This window comes from Herpailurus yagouaroundi, unplaced genomic scaffold (genome assembly GCF_014898765.1).
Source record: "Herpailurus yagouaroundi ecotype Mexico unplaced genomic scaffold, PumYag 77, whole genome shotgun sequence".
Taxonomy (NCBI): domain Eukaryota; kingdom Metazoa; phylum Chordata; class Mammalia; order Carnivora; family Felidae; genus Herpailurus; species Herpailurus yagouaroundi.
This window is the reverse complement of record NW_024412388.1, coordinates 66,892,689-66,915,973: the sequence shown is the minus strand read 5'-3', so window position 1 is coordinate 66,915,973 and position 23,285 is coordinate 66,892,689.

Genomic DNA, 23,285 nt, shown 5'->3' with positions numbered 1-23,285 from the left:
TTTCCTTTGTGGGAACACAGACCCAAAGAGAGAACACCACAGGAAGATGGAGACAGAGACTGAGTGATGTGTCTATAGCCAAGGAGCCCCAAAGATGGCTGGCAACCACCAGAAGTTAACAGAAAGGTATGAAAAAAATTCTTCCCTAGAAACTTCAGAGCACATGACCCTGCAGACATCTTGATCTCAGGATTCTAGCCTCCAGAACTGTGAGAGAATAGATTTCTGCTATTTGAAGATACTCAGTGTGTGGTACTTTGTTATGGCAGCTTAGCAAACTAATACGGGTTTCTTTACATGTCAGATCTCTGCTAGCATCCCCTTCTGTGGATCAACCGAATCAAAACAAAATTTCTTCTGAGCAAAACATTCACTTCAAAATGAAAGAAGCACAAAAATTGTTTGGTTCGCAGAGGATTTCTTGTAGTGTCTGGGTTGTCTCTTACTGGAAAAGGGTTGAATGCATCTTCAGTTGTAGTGGGTTAGTGTGATAAGATTAAAGAAAGGTGCACAAGGTCATGTCCCTTGTGAAAATTGTAGACATAAGCGAAAGAGAAAGATTTTCAATGCTTATTATATAATTCTGTGTACAAAATGAGAAGAGGAGGTGTATTTGTTTTCCAGAGATAATTTGATAATTTAGGATTTTAAATTATATTTCCTTTTCAGACAAGAGCTACATCTCCATACTGTCAACTGTACCCATTGGAATTGCAAAGTTTTGAGGTAGGATGGAGACTTAATAAGACAAATAAGTGATAAAAGAGATAACAACGAAACATGTTAAACCATAAGAAAGTAAGTTATAGAAAAACAAAAACTAACCTCAGGGAGGTTGCAGGAATAAATAGCAGTCAAAGCAGAATAGAGGCTATATTTTATACAACACAATATAGGCATTTAATAAATGTGAATATGTTTTCATTATTACTTTTCTCTTGCTATCATTAAGGTTATTAATTTATGAATCACTGCAAACTTAGAAAATAGATGATAATTGTAATGCTTAATTAAACTAGGCAAAGTGTTACCAGAGTAAATTAATAAGTAAAACTTCCAAGTTCATTTTATGAAAACCTCAGCAGTTTTATGTTATTAAAATCCATACTAGTAGGTTCTTTTTTTACAGATAAATTTTCTGATATTTTTCTACATCAAAAATTATATTAGTCCCATAATTTATATACTTATAACATGGGCAACCAAAAATATGTATTTTAGCACATTGTTATATATTTATCTTAGGTTCTACAGAAATTGAAGTAAATCAAAAAGTGTTTGATTAAAATATTTGAGGTGAAAAGAGAGAGAATTGGAATTTAAACAGTATTCAAGGTTTTCTACATTTTGTTATGAAACTGTTTTTTAGAAAACACATTTCAAGGAAAACTGGATTATATATAGGTTTATTTATAATTTAAGATCTCATCCCCTCAAAGATACAATTAGATTGTAGCAAATTACTTATTATAAAAATACTTTATACCTAATGAGCACTTCTTATGTGCAGGGCACCATTCTGAACTCTGTTCATATATGTGAGCTCACATTCACAGTTCAATGAAAGAATTATTGATATTATCCTCATTTTGCCAGAGGAACTATGGCATAGGGAAGTTAAAATAATCTCTCCAAGGTCATAGAAAATTGAAATAACATTCTTTAATATTAACTGGTTAAACTTGTGTAGAAAATAAGATTTCCCTCAAAACTCATAACCTAACATGGCATTTCTCCAAGTATGTTTTCCTTTCCCATTACAATATAATAAGCAATGTAGGAAAAAGAACTCCATGCCCACAAAACACCAAGAGATGTTGGTTTTTACAAAGATAGCTGTGTGGGGCGCCTGGGTGGCTCAGTTGGCTAAGCGTCCGACTTCGGCTCAGGTCACGATCTCACAGCCCGTGGGTTCGAGCCCCGCGTCAGGCTCTGGGCTGATGGCTCAGAGCCTGGAGCCTGCTTCCGATTCTGTGTCTCCCTCTCTCTCTGCCCCTCCCCCGTTCATGCTCTGTCTCTCTCTGTCTCAAAAATAAATAAACGTTAAAAAAAAATTAAAAAAAAAAACAAATATAGCTGTGTGTGTGTGTCATATATCTATGTGTGTGTGTGTGCGCGTGTGCATTCATGTGTGTGTGTATGTATATGCATGAAGATTTTAGTCTTTAATAGACTAATGTATACTGCAATTCATGAAAGAAAAGGGTGTGGACAATTATTTAGCTAAAATATTTACTGAATTACCACTATATTCTAGGTACTGGGCTAGGAATTAAGGAAGCAAAAATGACATGTATATATATGTCTCCTTGAGAAGTCATGAATAATAAGGGCCAAGAAGAAATACAAGGTGTAGTTTAAAGATATAAAAAGTAATCTCAGGGAAGTTTTGGTAGGAAATGACATTTAAGGTTTTTGAAATAAAATCAGTAGAAAAATGAGTTACTTAGCTTAAGAGAAGTGAAGATTTTCCAGACAGAAATACATCATGTGCAAAGACGCTGAGGTTAATAGAATGGTAGATTCAGTAATTATGAGAAGTCCAGCACAGCTAGATTAGGAAGAATGAAAAGATACCACCAGAAGGTGAGCCCAATGAACTTGACTTAGGTTGAGACTTAGTGAGATTTGATAAGGATTTTTTATTTTACCTCAAGTGTAATTAACCAATAAAAAAAGTTTTTTATCAAATGTATGTTAATATTAATTATCTATTATGTAAAGATAAAGGGTAATTGCCACTTACCTCAAGACCTGACCTAATAACAGAAATCATATTCACTCTGCCTCCAAAGTATATTTTCGATCTATTTGCTTCCTTTCATGTCTATTGATACTCCCCTGGTCTAAATCGCCATCCTTTCTCAACTTTATTATACCAGTTACTCTGCTGCCACTTCCCAACGCCCTCAATTTCTTGACTTACCCCCAAAGATCATTTTAACACACAAACATCAGATTATATCCCTCCCTTGCTCTAATACCTCCAGTACTGTCCATTGTTAGTAAAGAACCAATGTCTCACCATGGCGGTCAAGCCCCTTCATGCTTTCATTTCTATCTATGCTCTGATCTTGCCTACTCCTACTTTAAGGCCTTTGTACTTACTAATCCCTCTGTTTTGTCTTTAGACACTCCTTAGTACAGGCATTATAGGGACATCCAGACAAAGGGAGAAGCAGATCAGAATTCATTTTCCACCAAATAATATGAAATTCATAAAGTTGTTTCTTTGTCCAATTATATCATCTCTTAGATTTCTAGAGCTCTGCAAGAAGAACCCAGATAACTCAAAAATCTAAGTATTTCAGGCAATTTGAATAGAAAACGTAAAGACTGATAGCTGATTTTTCTCAGAGGATAAAACAAAGTTTTATCTAACGAGAATACACAAAAGTTACAATTATCTCAAATTTCTATTTCCCTTTTTACATGTGGGTACATGTGTGGGGAAAAGTCTGGCCATTTCTTTTTAAGTGAGAAGTCACAACCTTAATTCCCTAGTGCATGAGATATTAATATTGAAACATACTTTCCACTGCCCTTGTTAATTATGATGCCTTACTCCTAGGATTAAAAAAAATGCTTCTGTAAAACAATAGATGGATTGTTAATGTCCTTGAATGTGTCTTTCTACGGTGGGTGCTGGGATCTGGGTGTGGTTCCTGAGTTGATTACTCAGTTTAAGTAAGTAGCATATTTTTTAAATAGCAAGCTAACACCATCTGCACAGACTATGTATTTTGACTGCTCATAAGCTACAGGAAATCAACTCTGCCCTAATTTCCTACATGATTCAATAGGGTGGAAGCCAAGGGAATACAAGCTAACGTGACCTTTAAATACATTCCTATGATATTAAGCTTCAGATGAAAAGTTCTGGGAGGTGGACTGCCCTTTAATATTAGGAATATGCATCTTTGCTGGTATTAGTAAATAAAACAGCAATTTTCAAGTTATTAGTCTTAGCAACAGGAATTGCCTCAAATTCACAGAATTTATGCAAATATTGTAAAACTTAGAATTGTAAAGACTATTTAAATGTAATTACAACCTAGTCATCTAGATGGGTGCCCAAATTTAATATAATATGCTTATAGTGTGGTTTTTTGCAATATTATTTCTAATTATTCTTTATCTTTACATGGTTGCCGGAATCTTCTTAATGGTTTTCTTAGAAGCTCTCTCACATTACTAGATCTCACCATTATATTCTAAATTTATGAATTTGATACATACATATATTAGTTGCAAGGACTACATGATAAAAATGTAAGAACGTCTAAACTAGAGAGTGAATTTTCTAAGAAAGTGTTGGTAATATTGATGGATCATTGTCTGTGGCAGTAATGTTGTTGCTTCTTCTTGGGAAAATAATAAACAAAAAAAAATTGCTCAAACCACTAAAATGAAGCCTGCAGACTTTCCAGGGACAGTTGGAACTTCAAAGTAGAAAACACTGGAATGTCACTTACATCTTCAGATAAACATATTTGAAACAACAGAATGCAAAAGAGGGTGCAAGTCTGAGAGGAACAACTAGGCCATTATTCTGTCTAGATACAAAGAGGTAATAACACATTTATCACAATCCTAAAATGAACACATGGCAATAATCACAATTTCCCTCCATTGAAAAATGTTATTTGTTTTAATGTGTCTTTAAAAAATTATTTAATCAAGCAAAAAACGTTAAACAATTTTTTCAAAATGTTATCATTGTGACAATAAGCCAATTGCCCTTTCCGGTCATGGCAAAGAAATTAAAACCTAAGAAATTCGAATTCGGAATATAAATACTAGTGAATGTAAGAGAAACTTGATTTTTCTCTTCATTCATTCATTCAAAAATATTGGAAAGGTATATACCAAGATTGTGGAAGTTGGGGGTTCAGAGATAAAATACTGTCTCCGGAACTTAACAAAAAGATTTGGTCCAACTTCTACTGGAAGAGTGGTCACTCAGCAGTCATGTTTATGTTTTGCTTCTGCTCCCTTACTTTGGCTGATGAAAAAGGTGGAGAGTTCTCAGTCCAAGCTGGAATTTTCACATTCTCTCCCCAGCAAATGTGGAAAGGGAGTTCAGAGACATTCTTCATGTAGCTAGAACTATAGAGTCTGTAGTAGACTCTTGAACTCCAGGTCAGCCATATTGTATTTTGTCATGAGGATAGAACCATAGACAGCTGGTTTACAAGGAGAGAAAATAATGACGTAGAATGGAGACAAAGAAACAACAACAATGGAGAGAAAAACCTCTGTTGACCTTGGTCAAATTTTCAGATTCTTTTTTGATGACTTTCTGTACTTCAGCCCCTGGGTTCCATTAAACATTTCTAAATCTTTACATTAGAATCCTCTGTTTTCCTTAATCCAGTTTATTGCTTTCTGTTAATGTATTTCTGTAGTTAGCAAATACAAGAGCATTTTACTCTAGAGTAAAGCCAGAAAACTAAGCCCATAATTACAATACAGGTGCTAAATGGTAAAGAAAGCACACAGGATTAGACACCAAACTAAGCTACAAAGGATTATGGGTGTTGGGAGCAAGGTACAAAAAAGATAAAGACAGAAAATGTTCCTGGAGCGAAGGTTGTCACAGGTTTGATGCTTAGTCTCTATGCTAACAAACATAGAAAAACAAAGCAGGGACAGAAAATATATGCAAAGTTTGACAGTGGGTATATAGTTGATAGATACTAGATTTGGGGTTCTCTCTGTGTCTTTACAATACATGTCTGGGGAAAGGCTTCCAGGTAACAATTACCCTGAATCAGAGGGGCCAGTTTTGTTCTAGGGTAAAATGAGAGAGAGCACAGAGAAAACCACATGTGTGTGTGCACATGCATGCATACACACACATTCCTGTTTGCCAAGGCATCAAGCTGATATCCAGAACAGTGGCTATTAATTCAGTATCTCTATTTCTTTGAGATGCTACAGATATACAAAACAGTTAGGTAAGCACAGGTGTTATCAATGGAAAATAAAATGCCTACAAACTTCATTAACATAAACTTTGTCATTGATGTTAAAGAAGTAAAGTCTCTTTTTTAAAAGATAGTAAGGAATATTGTTTCTGTAACAGTTCCATACTTTAGGACTTACCTACTTCAGTTGGCAGTGGCTTTTCTTTGCCTCAGGCTTTCTAGTTTAGTTGGTTATCGTGACCAAAAGTCTTACTGCAATTTCCCTTTAGAAACTATAAGAAGGATTCTAGATAAGTTCCATCAGGTCCACTTCAAATACCTGGATATCATATCAACAAAATCTACTACTTCCCATTTCATTCATAAAAATACCACAAAAACATCTAAAGCGAAGTGATTTATAATTTTTTTCAAATTTCACCACTTTCCTTCCTTTCTAAAATGAATATGCTGTGTGGAAGCCAGAAGATTCATTAAAAAAAAAATACAGATAGTAAAACAAACAACTCAATAAACACACACACACACACACACACACACACACACACACCCCAGCAAAAACAAGGAGAAGGGAAAATCTACTATAATGAAGAAGTCCACATCTTCCTCCTTGATCAATGGAGCTACCGAGTTCTTTGATCCAAGGGGTTCCAAAACATTGACATACCTAACACTCCACAAAAGTAACCTGACATGGAGAAATATACACAGATTATTTGCAATATTACTAGTTCATGTATCATAAAAAATTTAAATCTAAAAACTCTTAGAAATTATTTTTAGTCTCCCAATATTACCAAAAATGGAAGCCTAGAAAACTTAAAAGATTCTTGGAATAATCTATGTTTTGTGGTCTGCCAGAAGTCACAACTCATGCTCTAACTACACCATCTCTGGACCTATAATAACCTTCTTAACATCTGTATTCTTCAATGTTCTCCCTCTCTATAAAAAGCATGGCTATAGAATAATCAGCATAGGTTAAAATTAATGGTTTTTCTGCCTCTAGAACTTTTTACAATATGTGTCCCTTATCCTTTATTGTACTTATCTTACAATTTGCACTTATCTTACATTTGTTTCAGGAGTCTGTACTATTGACAATCACCTCCAAAATAAAACTGAAACCACTTTTTTAAGGCTGGAATTAAATTGCTCTCTAAATAACCACTCATCTGCTCCTGTCTTTAACAGTACCTCTAGTTATGGACCACCCCTCCACAACTTATTGCATCTCCAAATATAACAACATTCTTCTGAGCCAGTTAACTGAACATTTACTCCAAATCAACTAAAGTCCTATTGAAATCTATCTTTTCTGTTCCTCTCAATTTATATTTGATTTATTTATTCTGGGAAGACAACTCAAAAAACTCCTTTCTGGGCACCATTGTTTTATGAGTTCCTTTCTCTGTTCAGCATTTTTTAACAATGCTGTTCATCTCACTGAATCACAGACAGCTCTTGACTTAGAATTTTTTTTTCCAGCAATGGCAGTGGATTACACTACTCTAGCCATAGATGATTGGAATTACTGGTAAAACTACATGATTTGTGAAACAGAGTTTTTCTCCATGCCACGCAGAAGGGTCAGTACAATAAGAGTCATCATGACTTTACTGTTATTAACACCATTAACCAAATTCTAGCCAATAAACAATATGTTGACCCATTGGCGGTCTTGTGTTTTTGTGTGTGTTTTTTTTTTAAATTTGTTTTTAACATTTATTTATTTATGAGACAGAGAGAGAGCATGAACAGGGGATGGTCAGAGAAAGAGATAAACACAGAATCTGAAACAGGTTCCAGGCTCTGAGCTGTCAGCACAGAGCCCGATGCAGGGCTCGAACCCAGGACCGCGAGATCATGACCTGAGCCAAAGCCAGACGCTTAACCGACTGAGCCACCCAGGCGCCCTGGCTGTCTTGTGTTTATGTTTGTTGTTTTGCTGTTGTTTGGTTGTGTTTGTTTATTTATTGTGTACATGCATGCCTGTGTGTGTGTGTGTGTGTGTGTGTGTGTGTGTGCATGCACATGCATATTTGGCCTATAATTAGATATAAAGGATGAAAGGCTCTACCAAAGCAGACTTCCTACTCCTGTCTTAGAATAACACATGGCTCTGGATATGATCTAGGCATCTACAACGCACAGGTCCACTTGGTTTTTCAGTTCTCTTCTTTAATCACTTACTGTTTTTTAAGTTACTTCCTGCCGTCACAAAAAGTGCAATCGTAGTGATTGCAAAATGTCCTTCTCCTTTCCTCTACATGAATCATCTTTAAACATTTTTATTAATAAATGATCTCCTATGCTCTACAAAATTTTTTTAAATTTGATATATTTCAGTCTCACTGAATTGCAAACAGTTCCATTTTCCTTCGGCATTTAGATTTTATTAGCTTTCAAAAAAATATTAAATTAACATGCTGAATCATAAAAGAGTCAATAAGATGTTTTTTACAAGCTTTGCATACAGATTTAAGGAAAAGATTGTTGAAGAGCTGACAGATTGAAGACAGTAATAGTTAATGGACATATAGAGCAGGATAAATCACATTCTCTATGGAAATTTGTAGCAAATAATCTTTGAAGACCATTTCTTTTCATCACGGTAAAACCATGAGCAAAGAATCTAAAAACAAAAGAAACTTCTGTGTTGCACTCATAGGAAGGGTCCAAACAAGATTTTTTAAAGTAAATCTGTAGTCAAAGTATGATGCGTAAAAACACACTTTATTAATCTGTGGTTTGAAAGAACCTCATGCATGCACTTCACTTGCCCTTGAATTTCAGCACCTCATTTTTAACTGTACTTAGTTTACATTTTACTTACAGAGATTAATCTTCTCTTTTGCTAAGTGCATTGGAAATCACGAGCACTATGTAAATGATGTGAGGAAATGTATCCCCCAAGTATGAAATAAAGCTCTAACTAGATAATGCTAATAAATATTAATATGTGAAGATAGCAAAGGAATATTAAATGATCAAGCTGCCCCAAATAAGAATAATAATATACCTAAAGTTCTCAGGGAAGCCATTCAGTATTTTAGGGCTCTACAAATATTAACAAAAGCAGAGCCTGAAGAGAATTGTAGATCCTAGAAGCTTTATGACTTGAGTCACCATAAGAAAAATGGACAGTGGAGGTAATTAACCAGGTGAGTTGACTCAGTTGGCTACAGCTGATAATTAAGCCTATTTTATCAGGGTTTTTCTATAGAAATTACCATATACCAGTCTTTTTCTTTCTGTCTTTTTTTTAAAGTATTTTGTAGGGTTTGGGAGTTTCTGGAAATTTTGCTTCTATCCTAACCATATTACCCATTTTTGGTTGGATAATGAATACTGAAGTCAAGGGAATAGACCGTGTTAAGCAGAATGTAGAAGGCTTTGTCACACAAAGCAGGAGTGAAGTGTACCAGGAAACATTCCATGCTCACCTTGTATGTTTGCAGGTTCACAGAGCAAAAGATGAAATGAGTGGCAAGTTCCTGAATTTTCTAGTGCAAGACAGCATCCTACATTTAGTTTTTATTGTTTCCAGTATTTGAAGAATATCCTGGGCAAGCCATAACAAATAGCTTCAATTCCAGAGGGCATTCTCTCCACTGCCCAGAATCAGGGTTGTTTCCAATACACTCTGATATTGCTGTAAAGTGACCTGACTGATGCCTGGGTCAGTAGGATTTTCTCAGAAATAATTTGTACCAAGCCGTAGTAAAGGTTTTGTTTCCATATTAAAGAAGCGGAAGAGAGATGAGGGTTCCTCGTAACACCACCCCTCCCAAACCCCATCTCATTTCCATCAAAGAAAAGATACAAAATTACGTTACTGTTATATATTAGCGGTATAAATAACAAGCTCTGAGCACCATTGTAAGATTATTTCTCATCCTTGAAAGATTTGAAAGGGATGCCTGTCTACCTGCCACATTAGCAATTACTCTGTGGTCTACTCACTAAATAAGGAAACTGAGTTGGAGATACTAAAAGGCAGTATTCTTAATCACAGAACTGCTGCAGTTTAAATTGCACTTCTTGTTTATGGGGATTATGTAAAACCAATAATAAGAAAATGACCTGGAAACAATTGAGTAGCCGTACCATGATTGTTAACCTGCTTGCAAAAATCAGAGAAACACAAAAACGGGAAAAGGGAGTTATTAGAAGAAGCAGTACAAAGCAAACAGCACAAAGCAAAGAGTCTACAGATGTGATTTCAAGTAATTCAGGGAGTTTCTAGACAGTGCATAGCTTTCAGCCCCAATAAAAAGCCAATTATTAATCCTGCAATTACCCAGCCTTATCGCCACTGCCCACACATGCTGACTATGGCTAGAGTTCTAGATGAGATTCTTTTCATTAGCGTGGCCAAAGGGAAATTTAATTAGAGATACATCTCTTGAATGGACAACGGAAAATATAAGGATTAACAAATTAATCCTAGCACTTAATTACATTAAAATGTTTATCATTCAGTATAGGAAATATTGACACTCTAGCTAACCTCCTTTTTATCTGTTCTCTCTTATGTAACAGTGAAAACACTATTTTCGAAGAAGGCAAAAAAAAAAAAAAAAAAAAAAAAAGGTGGGATTTCCTTCCTGCCAGCTCGTGTACTGCACAGGAAGAAATAATCAACTTAGTTTATTCTGGACCCTATCAGTTCCTGACCACATTCCATAAAGGCAGGCATCTGGAAGAAAACAAAGTGGTACACAGGTAACAGAAACCAAACTCTGTAATGATGGAGAGATAGGGAACGTGTGACTAAATGAGTTCAGGTCAAGTCTAAAACAGAGTGATGGAAAGAAACCCTGGAGGGGTATTTAAAGAGACAGTCATAATTGCACAGCAAAGCTGTATCATCCCAGCCAACAACTAAAACCCCGTTCCATAAATTGTCATCTCTGTCTGCCCGCCTCATTCTCAGTTGCCTTTTTCTTGCCTTCTCCCTGCATGTGTGTGCCCAGAGAAGATAACGTGTGTGCTTTCTTGGGGGGGGATTTCTCAGCTGTCTAAAAATAAGGCCCAGCGACAGGATTTTAGAACACCCACTCAAACCTTTAGGCGTGTATGCTGTAACTTTACTATTATTGTTTTGACATTTAAGAACCAGATGAATATTTTTCACTTTGGAAGGCAGACATCTGTTTTTCAGAATTCTCTCCAGAAGCTGGAGCTGTCTAGCAGGAGCATATTAACTTAAAGGAGCTCTGCCATCTTGCCCCCTACTTGTGTCCCTCAATCAAAAATATTTTAAGAAACAGAACAGAGAAACTTATGAATAAGCTTACAAGCATGAAGACTCTCCTGACGTTGATTAAATAAGTCCATACAATGTTCACTCCAAAGCAATCTATGCTAATGCAATTTACTAGGAAGAAGGAAGTGGGGCTCGGAGCTGTGATATGTGGAGACGTGCCTGAGGGGCCAGGTAGCCCAGAACTTCAGAAAAATTGCATAATTCCCATGAAAATTAATTCTGTCTGTTTTTATTAAGAAAAATCTAGCCTAGGGGCGCCTGGGTGGCTCAGTCGGTTAAGCGTCCGACTTCGGCTCAGGTCATGATCTCGCAGTCTGTGAGTTCGAGCCCCGCGTTGGGCTCAGTGCTGCCCGCGCAGAGCCTGGAGCCTGTTTCCGATTCTGTGTCTCCCTCTCTCTCTGCCCCTTCCCCATTCATGCTCTGTCTCTCTCTGTCTCAAAAATAAATAAACGTTAAAAAAAAAAAAAAAGAAAAATCTAGCCTAAAATGCATATAATCATTTGTGTCTGGTTCTGGCATGTTGAACGCCATGGCTAAAGGAGGGAAAGACGTTTCAGGAACCGTGCATGGGAGGAATTCTTTTTTGTCTGTTGTTTCATTTGGGCTTTACTTAAGGAGGGGGGTCTGTTTTGATTTTTCTCTGAAAAGTACACATTGCCAACTCCATCAAAGTGTAGTTTTCAAAATATGAAATTGCAAAGCCCTCAGAACATATCTAGTTCATCTGGAATTTGTAAATATATTAACTTGCTATTCTCCGGGGGAAAAGGGGTATGTTTCAGATGAATTTTGGATGTAAATTCTAAACAGGTGGACAGAGCAGCAGGAAAATGATATCGGGCTTTCCGCAGGGGGCCCACACCACATAGTTGTAGAAAATGAATCACAGGGATTGGTGGTAAAAGAAATCAGATTTGCCAAGCCGAATATTTATACATGAAAGGAGCGTGAATGTTTGGTAAGTTATAGATCGGGGATCCAAAGCCATGTGTCCTCAACCACAGTCATGCAGACTCACTTCAAGCCGCTAACTGGCCTTCACAAAAACAATACACATATTCTAATTTAATCTTTCACATTTTCTGCGATAGCCTGAGTGTTCATATGGTGAAAAACGTATCTTCCTATATACAGACTGCACGTGGGCCTGGGAGTAATGTTGTTTTTTAATTACAAACATTTGTGAGCTTCCCGCTGATGACACCGTTTGTGACACCGACAGGAACAGAGTTCAAATGGAGAGGTGATGAACTTTACGTCCCTCCTAGTTAAATAATACAGAAGAGGGCCAGGGAGCCCCTGTGTCATTTTCTAGCAAGGTACAAAGTGTCCCGAGAATAAATAACGGATGTTGTGTTTGGTGCCATACTCCCAGTGGGGACATAGATATTTTTGTGGAATTTCCATTTATTGCTGGCATTCCAAGAAGCGGCAGTTTGTTTGTTTCTTTTTTTCCTAGTTGGCAATTTGCAGGAAGCTTAAGAGTTTTAATTTAAAAATGCATTTTAGCACTTTCAAAACATTGGAAGTTCAGTGTTCACGTGGCCTTGGTTTACAAGGCTTCTTTAAGCGTGGTGGGTTCATCTGTGTCTCCCCAACATAAATGCGGAGGGATCCCGATCAACACTTGCACGGCCTTCTCAGAGCCCCCTAATTGTCCCAGGTGGTTTGCTCTGCATGACAAGCAGTATAATGATAATAACGTAATTAAGATTTACTGAGCATTTACTACTTACAAGACACTGGATTAAATGTTTTGCATTCATTATCTCACTTAATCCCCACTCTAACTCTGGGAGCTAGGTAGCATTATTATCCCCTTTGCAAAATGGATGTTGAAGCTGTCGTTTGAAGAGGTTAATTAATTTGTCTGAGATTATTCATTCCAATCATTAGTGTGGCCAGACTCGAAGGCAGACTTCTCTGACAGTAAAGCTGGATAAGGCCTCTCAATGCAAAGTTTACTGACCATTCTCCAAGTTGATCATTGTACTAACTGCAGTTTTTTAGAGAATTAATTTTCAAAAATTACCTCAAAAACTGTAGTAAGCCCAAGTTGCTTGACTTTATTGAACTTGTTTTTATGAACCCTGAAAAAGGCAGCTGCTGACTTTTCTCTCCAGCAGTTCGCCTTTCTCAGGTAAGTGATGCAGATGATCACTTGGTACTCTCATTCCTCAGCCCCTAGGTGGTTAACGTCTGATTTCTTCTTACTGGAGCCTCCCCTCTGGGCAGCCCAATGAGACAAGACCCACAAAGGTCATGCACATGGTCTACTCCTGCTGGTCCTCATCTAACTGACAAACACTCATTCATTCTTGCTTCACCCCAGTCCAGGCATCTAAGCCCTTCCCCATTGAACAGTGCTTGGATCAGCTCAGCCACCAAGGCAGTGAGTCAGGCCACAATTATCCTGCATGTTTGTAGGTGGGAGTTAGACCATCATTTGTCCCGCCTTCTAATGGTGGAGGGTCACAGGTAAGCTCTTTGTGGCTCTCCATAGAAGATCTCCACCCTGGGTTTGACGAAAGAGGGAAAGAAATTCTCTCGCTACTTGGGTGAGGGAGGGAATGAAACTCAAAACACAGTCTTCACAAATATTATGTCCTCATAAGAAGTATCCCTCATTCACCCTCATGAAATCTCAAAGTGGCCGAGAAAACTCAAAATTCTAGGCCAGATTCTATAGAATTAACATGTAAACAGGCATTTGGTGATAAGGCAAACATTTTAGCATGTTTTATGTAACTGCTACAAATTTTAATTTTTTACATCCTGCTATATCCACATCATTATATTTATATAGCTATTTTTTTACCTTATACCAGTTTCCTCAGCTTATTAATTATCTTTCAAGGATTATTCTTTGAATTTACTAAACATTACATTTGCTTATGCATTGTAATGAATGTCTCTATTGTTCATAAAGTTGTTTACAATCTGTAAGATAATATAAAACAATATTGACTTATAAATATTTAGCCAAATCTCTGATTAGAAACTAAGGACAGGCTCTTGGAAATGTAATGATTGAGTCTATGTGCATGAATTTTAGGATTATGATTATATAGTATCAAATTACCTTGTAGTAAGTAGTATGGTAGTACCTTTTTTTTTCTGTACCAATAGGAACATTGGGTATCATAATTTTTAAATATATTTGATATTTTACTAGATTAATTTAAAAATAGGAACTACCATGCCTATATTTAAGACTTTCGCCTTCCTTTATTATAATTTAAGATTTACAGTGTTCATTTTTTTTTTAATTTTTTTTTTCAACGTTTTTTATTTTTTTTAATTTTTTTTTATTTGTGGGACAGAGAGAGACAGAGCATGAACGGGGGAGGGGCAGAGAGAGAGGGAGACACAGAATCGGAAACAGGCTCCAGGCTCTGAGCCATCAGCCCAGAGCCTGACGTGGGGCTCGAACCCATGGGCCGCGAGATCGTGACCTGGATGAAGTCGGACGCTTAACCGACTGCACCACCCAGGCGCCCCTACAGTGTTCATATTTAACGTGCTATTTCAAAAGAAAAAAAATGTTCAGTGGCATTAAAACTATCACTTATTTTTTTGAACATCATTCTAATAGTGGATTATTATAAAGGAATAGGTAAATTGATAGTAAATACTTATTGTTAAGATAAAATAATCTATAATTCCTTCTTATCAAAGCAAGTATAAAAAGTGAAATTCTTTGTGCAAAACATAAAATATCTCTTATTCTTTTTAAGAAACTTCCTTTCTTTAGACTGCCATTGTCCATTTTATTTCTTTTCTCTATTTTTTTTCTTGAAGTATGCAGGACTTATTCTGCCAGAGTTATTAATGTGTCAGCATTTCCATCCTTTTTGAGAGGTTTATAAATCAGCCATAAAAAAATGCGATGCTGCCGTAGACTTGGCATATGTCCTTCGCCCAGAAGCATTAGTTTTTTTTTCACACTTTTTAAATGAAATAGTTTGGCTGCTATGAACCTACAAAAAAGGCAAAATCTAAATGTTTTCTGACTCTATGTATGTTATGCCCTTTTCCTAACAAGATCCGTTCAACAGAAAGGAAAGGAAAATTTAGAGACAGTTCAAGATAACAGCTTCAGGGAAGTCATTACAAGTTTGCCCTGTCAAAGATTTCTGTGTTAATAGCTTCATGTATACATCAATGCATACATAGTAATAACTTTAGAACTTGTTCGACTCCCACTTAGGCAGCAATGGAAAAACATATTCAAGAGAGAACAGGCAGCATACAAACTGAGGTATTTATTTAAACATTTTAACTATAGAAATTTCTTTTCTGCTATCACCCACATTTTTGTAACCAAAGCTCACTGAATATAGCTAATAGAAGGTAACATGTCAGCAGTGGCAACATGTTACGGAAAAGGAACAGTATAAAAAGCTCACTTATAGATCTGTTCAACATCTACGGAGAAGTCTCTACACAGTGCTCTGGTTTCTTGGGGTTGGGGGTGGGGGAGGAAGGGGGGGACAATAGGAAGAGAAAGGCTTCATTATTGTTGCTGCTTTTGAAACTTCAGAAAAAAAGTCTGAGGTATGTTTTATTTGATTATTTTAATATACAAAGACATTCAAATATTAAGAAAATTGCCTCCCATACAATATTTTTGTAATTGTCTCTTTTATAAAGTTTCATTGAAGTATTAACCACATACTCATGGGAAAGCAACCATGAATAATTAAAATATATACTTGTTGTTTCTTTTCTTCTTCCTACTTGTAAGATAAACGCTGCCGAAACAGTAATAACTAAGAGAAATTGTATATAGTTTTCCCACATAGTTGATAATCAAAAGTTAGTAAGAATAAAGTAATTCTCAGTATTTGTTTGAAGTGTATCTTCTATATCTTACATTTCAAAGGGGACACTGAGGTGAGTGTAATAGATAATCATTCCTAAGGGAATTTACTTTTTCAATGAAACAGCATCTTGAAAATCACCAAAAACCTTTTTGACACAGTTCATTGACCTTGCAAACATTAGATTTCGCTTCCAAAGACTGCCAGGTTATTTTACCAAAAGTATACTCCAAGAAATATCCCATTTTATAGTCCTAATCTAGAAAATGTCCTCCCTATTAAAAATATAGGAAGTAAAAAGCAAATCTTGGATGGGGAATAATATCATCTAAATGTAGAAGAAAAGAAATTTCCTAGTAAAATAAAATATTGCCCAGTGTTCCTTGTATCTCAGGGAACAAATAAGACATTTCACATCCATATCCAGATGGATTTTGACTTCCTTTCATTTCATAATGACTCAACCATTTTCAAATTACAGATTCTAATCTCTGACTAAATTATTCATCACAAATGTCACATAGCTTTTCCTATAATGTATAATACATTGCACATAAATAATTTTTGAGAGCCATAGGAAAATAATTCTGATTTAGGATTTAATTCATTGTTGTTTTAAGCTATAAAATTTCTGACAATTAGAAGAACTTCAATGGCATACTCATCAGATTTATTTCTTTGTAACAGAAATATTCCAATCTACAATACAAAAAAACATTTAACTCATGTTTCATTCAATTTTAGATCTGTTATCAAGACTCTTCAGTCTACAGAGCTTTGTAACAGGCCAAGAACTGTTTCTCACCAGGGGAGTAGTTATCTGCAGAGGAGAGCAAAGCTTTGCTTCAAAATCCTAAGGTCCTGTGCTGTAATTCACCTAAAAGGACCTCCCAAAGGCCCCAAGCAGCATTCCTGCCTGCCACTGACAAGTTAAGCCCTTTTGGATTTGCTGGATCATGTGGCCCTAGTGGAGTAGCCAGCAAGGTAGCCCGGACCTTCTGCAGAGCTTTCTCTCATTCTGAGCCTCCCTCAAAACCAGCAGCTCTATTTTTTGTTTTTTAATGTTTATTTATTTCTGAGACACAGAGAGACAGAACATGAGTGGGGGAGGGGCAGAGAGAGAGAGGGAGACACAGAATCCAAGTGGGCTCCAGGCTCCTTCCGAGCTGTCAGCACAGAGCCCTACAAGGGGCTCAACTCACAAACCTTGAGATCATGACCTGAGGGGGAGTTGGTCGCTCAACTGAGCCACCCAGGCACCCGGTAAAACCAGAAGCTCTTTAGGTCTACCAGTGAAAGGGCTGGAGTAACATACCCAAATGAGTAACATACCCATATCGATTATTTCCCAATTCTAAATGTCTCACTAAGCATTGCAACTTTTGCATGTGCACTCACTTGCTTACAATCCTACTTTTAGGAAATAGGATCATCCCTTTCTTTAAGAAGAGGAAAACCGATTGAAGGGTTTAAGTAACTTGCCCTGAGTCACATAGATAGAAAAGAGCAGAACTAAAGGAGGAACAGAAGATACATTTTTGTCAATTTGAAAGACTGTGTTCTTTAAATTACATCCTCCTCTCTTCTCTTGTACCCCCCCCAGCTTTACAGAAAAACTAGGCACTGTTGTTGTAGCAAATATAACAATGCTAAGTGCATCCATTCACTCATTTCATGTATTTTATTAATAATTTACTATGTGTTAGGCCTACGATTCGGATTAAGAACATAAATATTAAAATATATCATCCTTTATATCCTCAAGTAGCTGAATCTAGTGCAGAGACAAATATTCAGACTAAAATTATGTATTAATTATATTTATTGACATAAAAAGAAATGTGGTACCGGTTCCATGGTGGGAGAAGAGAGGAAGGAGAGCTCTCTGTGTGTGTGTGTGTGTGTGTGTGTGTGTGTGTGTGTGTGTGTGTTTGTGGGGGTGGGTGAGTGTGGGTGTTAACTGGAGTAAAAAGAGGTTTGTATTAAAAGACAAAAAATATGTGTAAATGTTGCTAGCATTGTAAGAATTATAAGTACCTCCATATTGTTGGAGTGTAGGTACATAGAGGAAAGTGATAAGCTAGATAGATAAGTAGTGGCCACATCATTCAGAGCCCTATATACACACTATGGATGAGAAGGCTTGAAATACTTTCAGCATAGCATGGGGAGACGATGATAGAATTTGGATACTAAAAATAATATTATTTTGGCAACGTGGAGGCTGGCTTTGAAGGCGTGTGATCTACTATAGCTGGGCTCTGCCCCGTAGGGCAGTTGAAAAGACATGATGCAAAATTCTTTGTTACTCTTCTAATCAAGAATTTGAGTCTCTTGGGGTGCCTGGGTGGCTCAGGACTCTTGATTTCAGCTCAGGTCATGATCTCACTGTTCTTGAGATCCAGCCCCACGTGAGGCTCTGAGCTGACAAAAAAGGAGCCTCCTTGGGATTCTTTCTCTCCCTGTCTCTCTCCACCCCTCCCCCATTCATGTACTTGCTCTCTCCCTCTCTCTTTGTCTCTCTCAAAATAAATTGAAAGAAACAAAATTGAGAACAAACTGGTGGTTGAGAGAAGGGAGGTTGGGGAGGGGGATGGATGAAACAGATAAAAGAAATTAAAAGTACACTTAATCTTGATGAGCACTGACAAATGTATAGAATTGTTGAATCATTATCCTGTATACCTGAAACAAATATAACATTATATATTAATGACAGATGGATGGATAGATAGATATATAGATGATAGATAGATAGATAGATAGATAGATAAAAGTAGTTGAGTTTATTCATTATCCCTTCAATCTGAGAAGAGAAGGAGAGATATAAGTTGGTAGGCTAAAGAAATCATCCAGTCAAGATTATTGTGAGCCTTACCTGGGACAGAAGTCCTAGAAATGAAAAGGAGGTGTTACACATGAGAAATGTTTAAGACATAAAACTCTAAAGAAGCATACAATTTGGTGGTGACAGCCTTGTATATAAGAATTTCTAATGCAGCAGAGTGTAATAGAGTTATAACACTGTAACAGATACTGTGCCTGGGAGCATATAACAGACACTGTTGGTACATTACTCATATCTTCTGGGTGCTCACCTTTCCAGACTTGCAAATGGTGTCCACTCTGCCTGAGGACTTTGGCATAGCCCTTTGGTAATATCCAAGGGTTAATGTTGCTAAGAGCAGCCCTCAGCCAAGATATATTGAAATTTCAAGCATCCTCATGCCCTGGGTGTGATAATCCTGAGGGATTTTCTATTCCATCTCCCTAAATTCCTGGAGGAACTGAGCCTCAATAGCACCCCCCAGTTTTGACCAACTCATTTAAATACCTATATCTCAACTGAGGGTTGATGGGGGGTGGGAGGGAGGGGAGGGTGGGTGATGGGTATTGAGGAGGGCACCTTTTGGGATGAGCACTGGGTGTTGTATGGAAACCAATTTGACAATAAATTTCATATATTGAAAAAATAAATAAATAAATAAATAAATAAATAAATAAATAAAAATAAAAATTAAAATAAAAAAATAAAATACCTATATCTCCCTTCCTCAGCCCTAATGAGTGAATTCTGGGGTCTCCTCATAATAAACTACTCTCATACAGCTCCTTGCCTTTAAACCATCTTCTGAAAATTTGAATACATGTGTAACAGGTAAAGAGATTGAATTAGTAATCATGAGACTTCCCACAAAGAAAAGTTCAAGTATAGATGACTTCATTGGCAAATTCTGCCAAATATTTAAATAATAATTAATGCCAACTTTTATAAAATCTTTCAAAAAAATAATAGAGGAAGGAACCCTTCTCGATTCATTCAATGAGGTCAATTTTACCATGATACTTAAATCACCAGGAAAGGAAACTATAATATCCCCTATGGCTATTACACAAAAGTCCTCAACAAAATATTAAAAAGCAAACCCAGCAACATATAATAAGGAATATAGATTATAAAAAAGTGGGATGTATCGCAGGAATGCAAGATTGGCTTAACATCAGAAAATCAATCAACGTAATACATGATGTTAATAGAAAGAACAAAAACCATGTGATCACTTCAATAGATGCAGGGAAAACATTTAACAAAATCGAACATTTTTCAGGATAAACGTCCTTAACAAACTTGCAATAGAAAGGCCCTGTGTCACCCTGTTAAAGGACATCTACCCAAAAACCCACACTAACATTATGTTAGACAGTGATGACTGGATTCTTTCCCCTTGATATCAAGAACAAGACGATACACAGTGTCCTCTGTTTACATTGTACTGGAGGTCCTAGCTGGACAAAAATCTGGGGAATGACTTCTAATGGATATGGGTTTTCTATTTGGGGTGATGAAGTGTTCTGAAATTCGATAGTGAAGATGATGGCACAACACTGTGGGTATACTAAATACCACAAAATTATGCATTTCAACAGCATAATTTTTATTATATGTAGATTATATCTCTACAAAACTATTATTAGAAACAAAGAAATGCATTTGACAAAATTCAACATCTCATTTTTTTTTATTTTGAAAAGCTCTCAGCAAATTAAAAATTTCCTCTATCTGAAACACATTCTTGAATACACTTCAGCTAACACCATAATTACATATCTAATATTGCAATATTGAAAGTTTTCCTCTAAGATCAGGATGCCCACTGCCACACTTCTATTCAACAATGCACAAGAAATTTTTATTCACAGACAACATGATACTGTTTTTCATATAAAATTGTAAGGAATCTACAATAAAGCTGCCAGAAACAAAGAGTAGATTTAGCAAGGCAATATTCCAAGAATAATTGTATTTCCATATACTTCGAGCATAAATTTAGAAAATGTAATTTAAGAAATACCATTTACAATAACATCAAAATCATAAAATATTTAGGGATATATGTAACAAGACACAGAGAAGATATCTGCACTTAAAATTACAAAATGCTGTTTAGAGAAATTAAAGACCTAAATAAATGGAAAGATATGCCATAGTCATGAATTGGAAATGATTAAGATGTCAATTGTTCCCAATTTAGTCCATACTTTTAATGCAACCCTGATCAATATCCATTTCCTTGTAGGAATTGAGAAGTTGATTCTAAAATTCATATGGACATGCAAATGACCGAGAATAGCCATAATATATTTAAAAAGAAAAACATCTTTGGGGTGCCAACACTGCCTGACTCCAAAACTCCCTGTAATGCTACAATAATACACCAGCTTGATATGAGCTTAAGGATAGGCAAATAGGTCAGAGAAACAGTATTCTGAGTCTGGAAATAGAACAAACACAACTGATTTTTGGCAAAGATGCCAAAACAAATTATTAGAGAAAAAAATATTTTCAACAAATGTTGCTGGATCAAGTAGATAAATAGTAGGAAAAAAATGAACCAAACTATATCCTCGTTAACAAAAATTAATTTGAGATCAGGATCATAAAATTCAAGGTAAATGCTAAAACCATAAAACTTCTTTTAGAAGAAAATAGAGAATATTTTTGCAACTGGTTGGTCAGCAAAAATTTCTTAACTGGAACACCGAAAGTACTAATCATGAAAGAAAGCAATGATAAAATATTTTCATGAAAAATTTTAAAACATCAGTTAGCCCAAACACTAGTAACAAAATATGAAAAGGCAAGCTACATACCAGAAGAAACTATTCACACTACCTATACCTGCAAAGGGTTTTATAAAGAATGCTGAAGAATGCTTACAAGTCAATACTAAAACACAAGCAAAAACAAAGATAAGCCAATCGAATACACAGACAAAAGATTTGAGCAGATATTTAACAAAAGAATATAAACAAATGGTTAATAGCCACATGGAAACATTAGCACCATTAGGGAAAGGCAAACCAAAATCACAAAGTATTACTTTATGCCTGCTAGGATAGCTAAAATTTAGACTCTCACCAACAAATGTTGACGAAAATATGGTGCAATTTGTACTTTTCCATGTTGCTGGTGGGAATGTAAAATGATTCAACTACTTTAGGAAATCTCTTATGAATTTATGCCTCCCCTCTAGTTAGGCCATTCTGCTCCTGAAATGTAAGTCCATAAACAAAGACATGAACTAGAACGTTTAGAGCAGCTTTATTCATAATAAACCAAACCCACAAACAACTCCAAATTCCAAGAGAGTGGATAAAGAAATTGTGATATGCTCTTGCAATAGAATACTAGTCATCAAAAAAATTACATGAACAACGTATCCATGATCACAGGTTACGTCTGGCAGGAAGCAGCCACTGAAGAGGTAGCACTGACTGCAGGACAGTATTGGAAAGTAACACGTGAGGAGAGAAGAGAAAACTTGATTGGTCAGGACGTCTCACGCCTTTTCATTCCTGAAAGTCTGTGTCAGCTCAATGGAGAGCTCATGAGCAAGGACTTCCCATCAGAGGGGAAGGCTTTACTGCATAAGGCTTTACTATCATTGGCAGAGGCCATCTGAATAACAGCACGACCTCAACCTATTTCTGCCTTGATTTGCCCTCAAGGAAAGTGTAAACTGGACCGAAAGCTGAGGTGGATCCTGGAGGAGCTTCAGGTAGAGGCTATCAGCTAACCAGAATTCTTGCAGCTGGGCAGTGAGTTCTTTCTCAGTGGGGGAATCAGAACAGAATACTGGATTATTCTGAACCTCAACACACATGGATTATTCTGAACCTCATTTTTGAGTAAATGAAATTAGACACAAAACCGGATATACTCTACGATTCCATTCATATGACATTCAAAATCAGGCATAACTATGTATATAGAAATCAGAATAGTGTCCCAGTCATCTTATGCCTATGTTTTGGTTTAGATTTCCAGTTTCTTTGATCTCATGTTCTTGTCATTTCTTATTTAACTTTCTCAATTTAGTAAATTCCTGAATACGTTTGCAAAGATGATAATTTTTGAGAAATTGCATATCTGATAGTGTATTTTTGTATCTTCACATTGGATTCATAATTGTCCCAGTACTGAATTCTATGATAAAACCAAGATTTCCTCAGAATTTTAAAATCATTACTCTTTTTTGTTTTCTGACTGTCAATGTTGCTGTTGAGAATCTCCTGACTTCGTATGAAAACTCTATATAAGAACTGTCTTATTCTTCTTCTCTCTGCAAACTTTGAGCTCTTCACTTAATATTTTTGATTATGAAAATTTAATGATGATTATGTATTTCCACATTATTTTAACATAGCTATTGTAATACTGATTTGATAATTTTCTTCCATCTCTTTTTCTATTTTCTC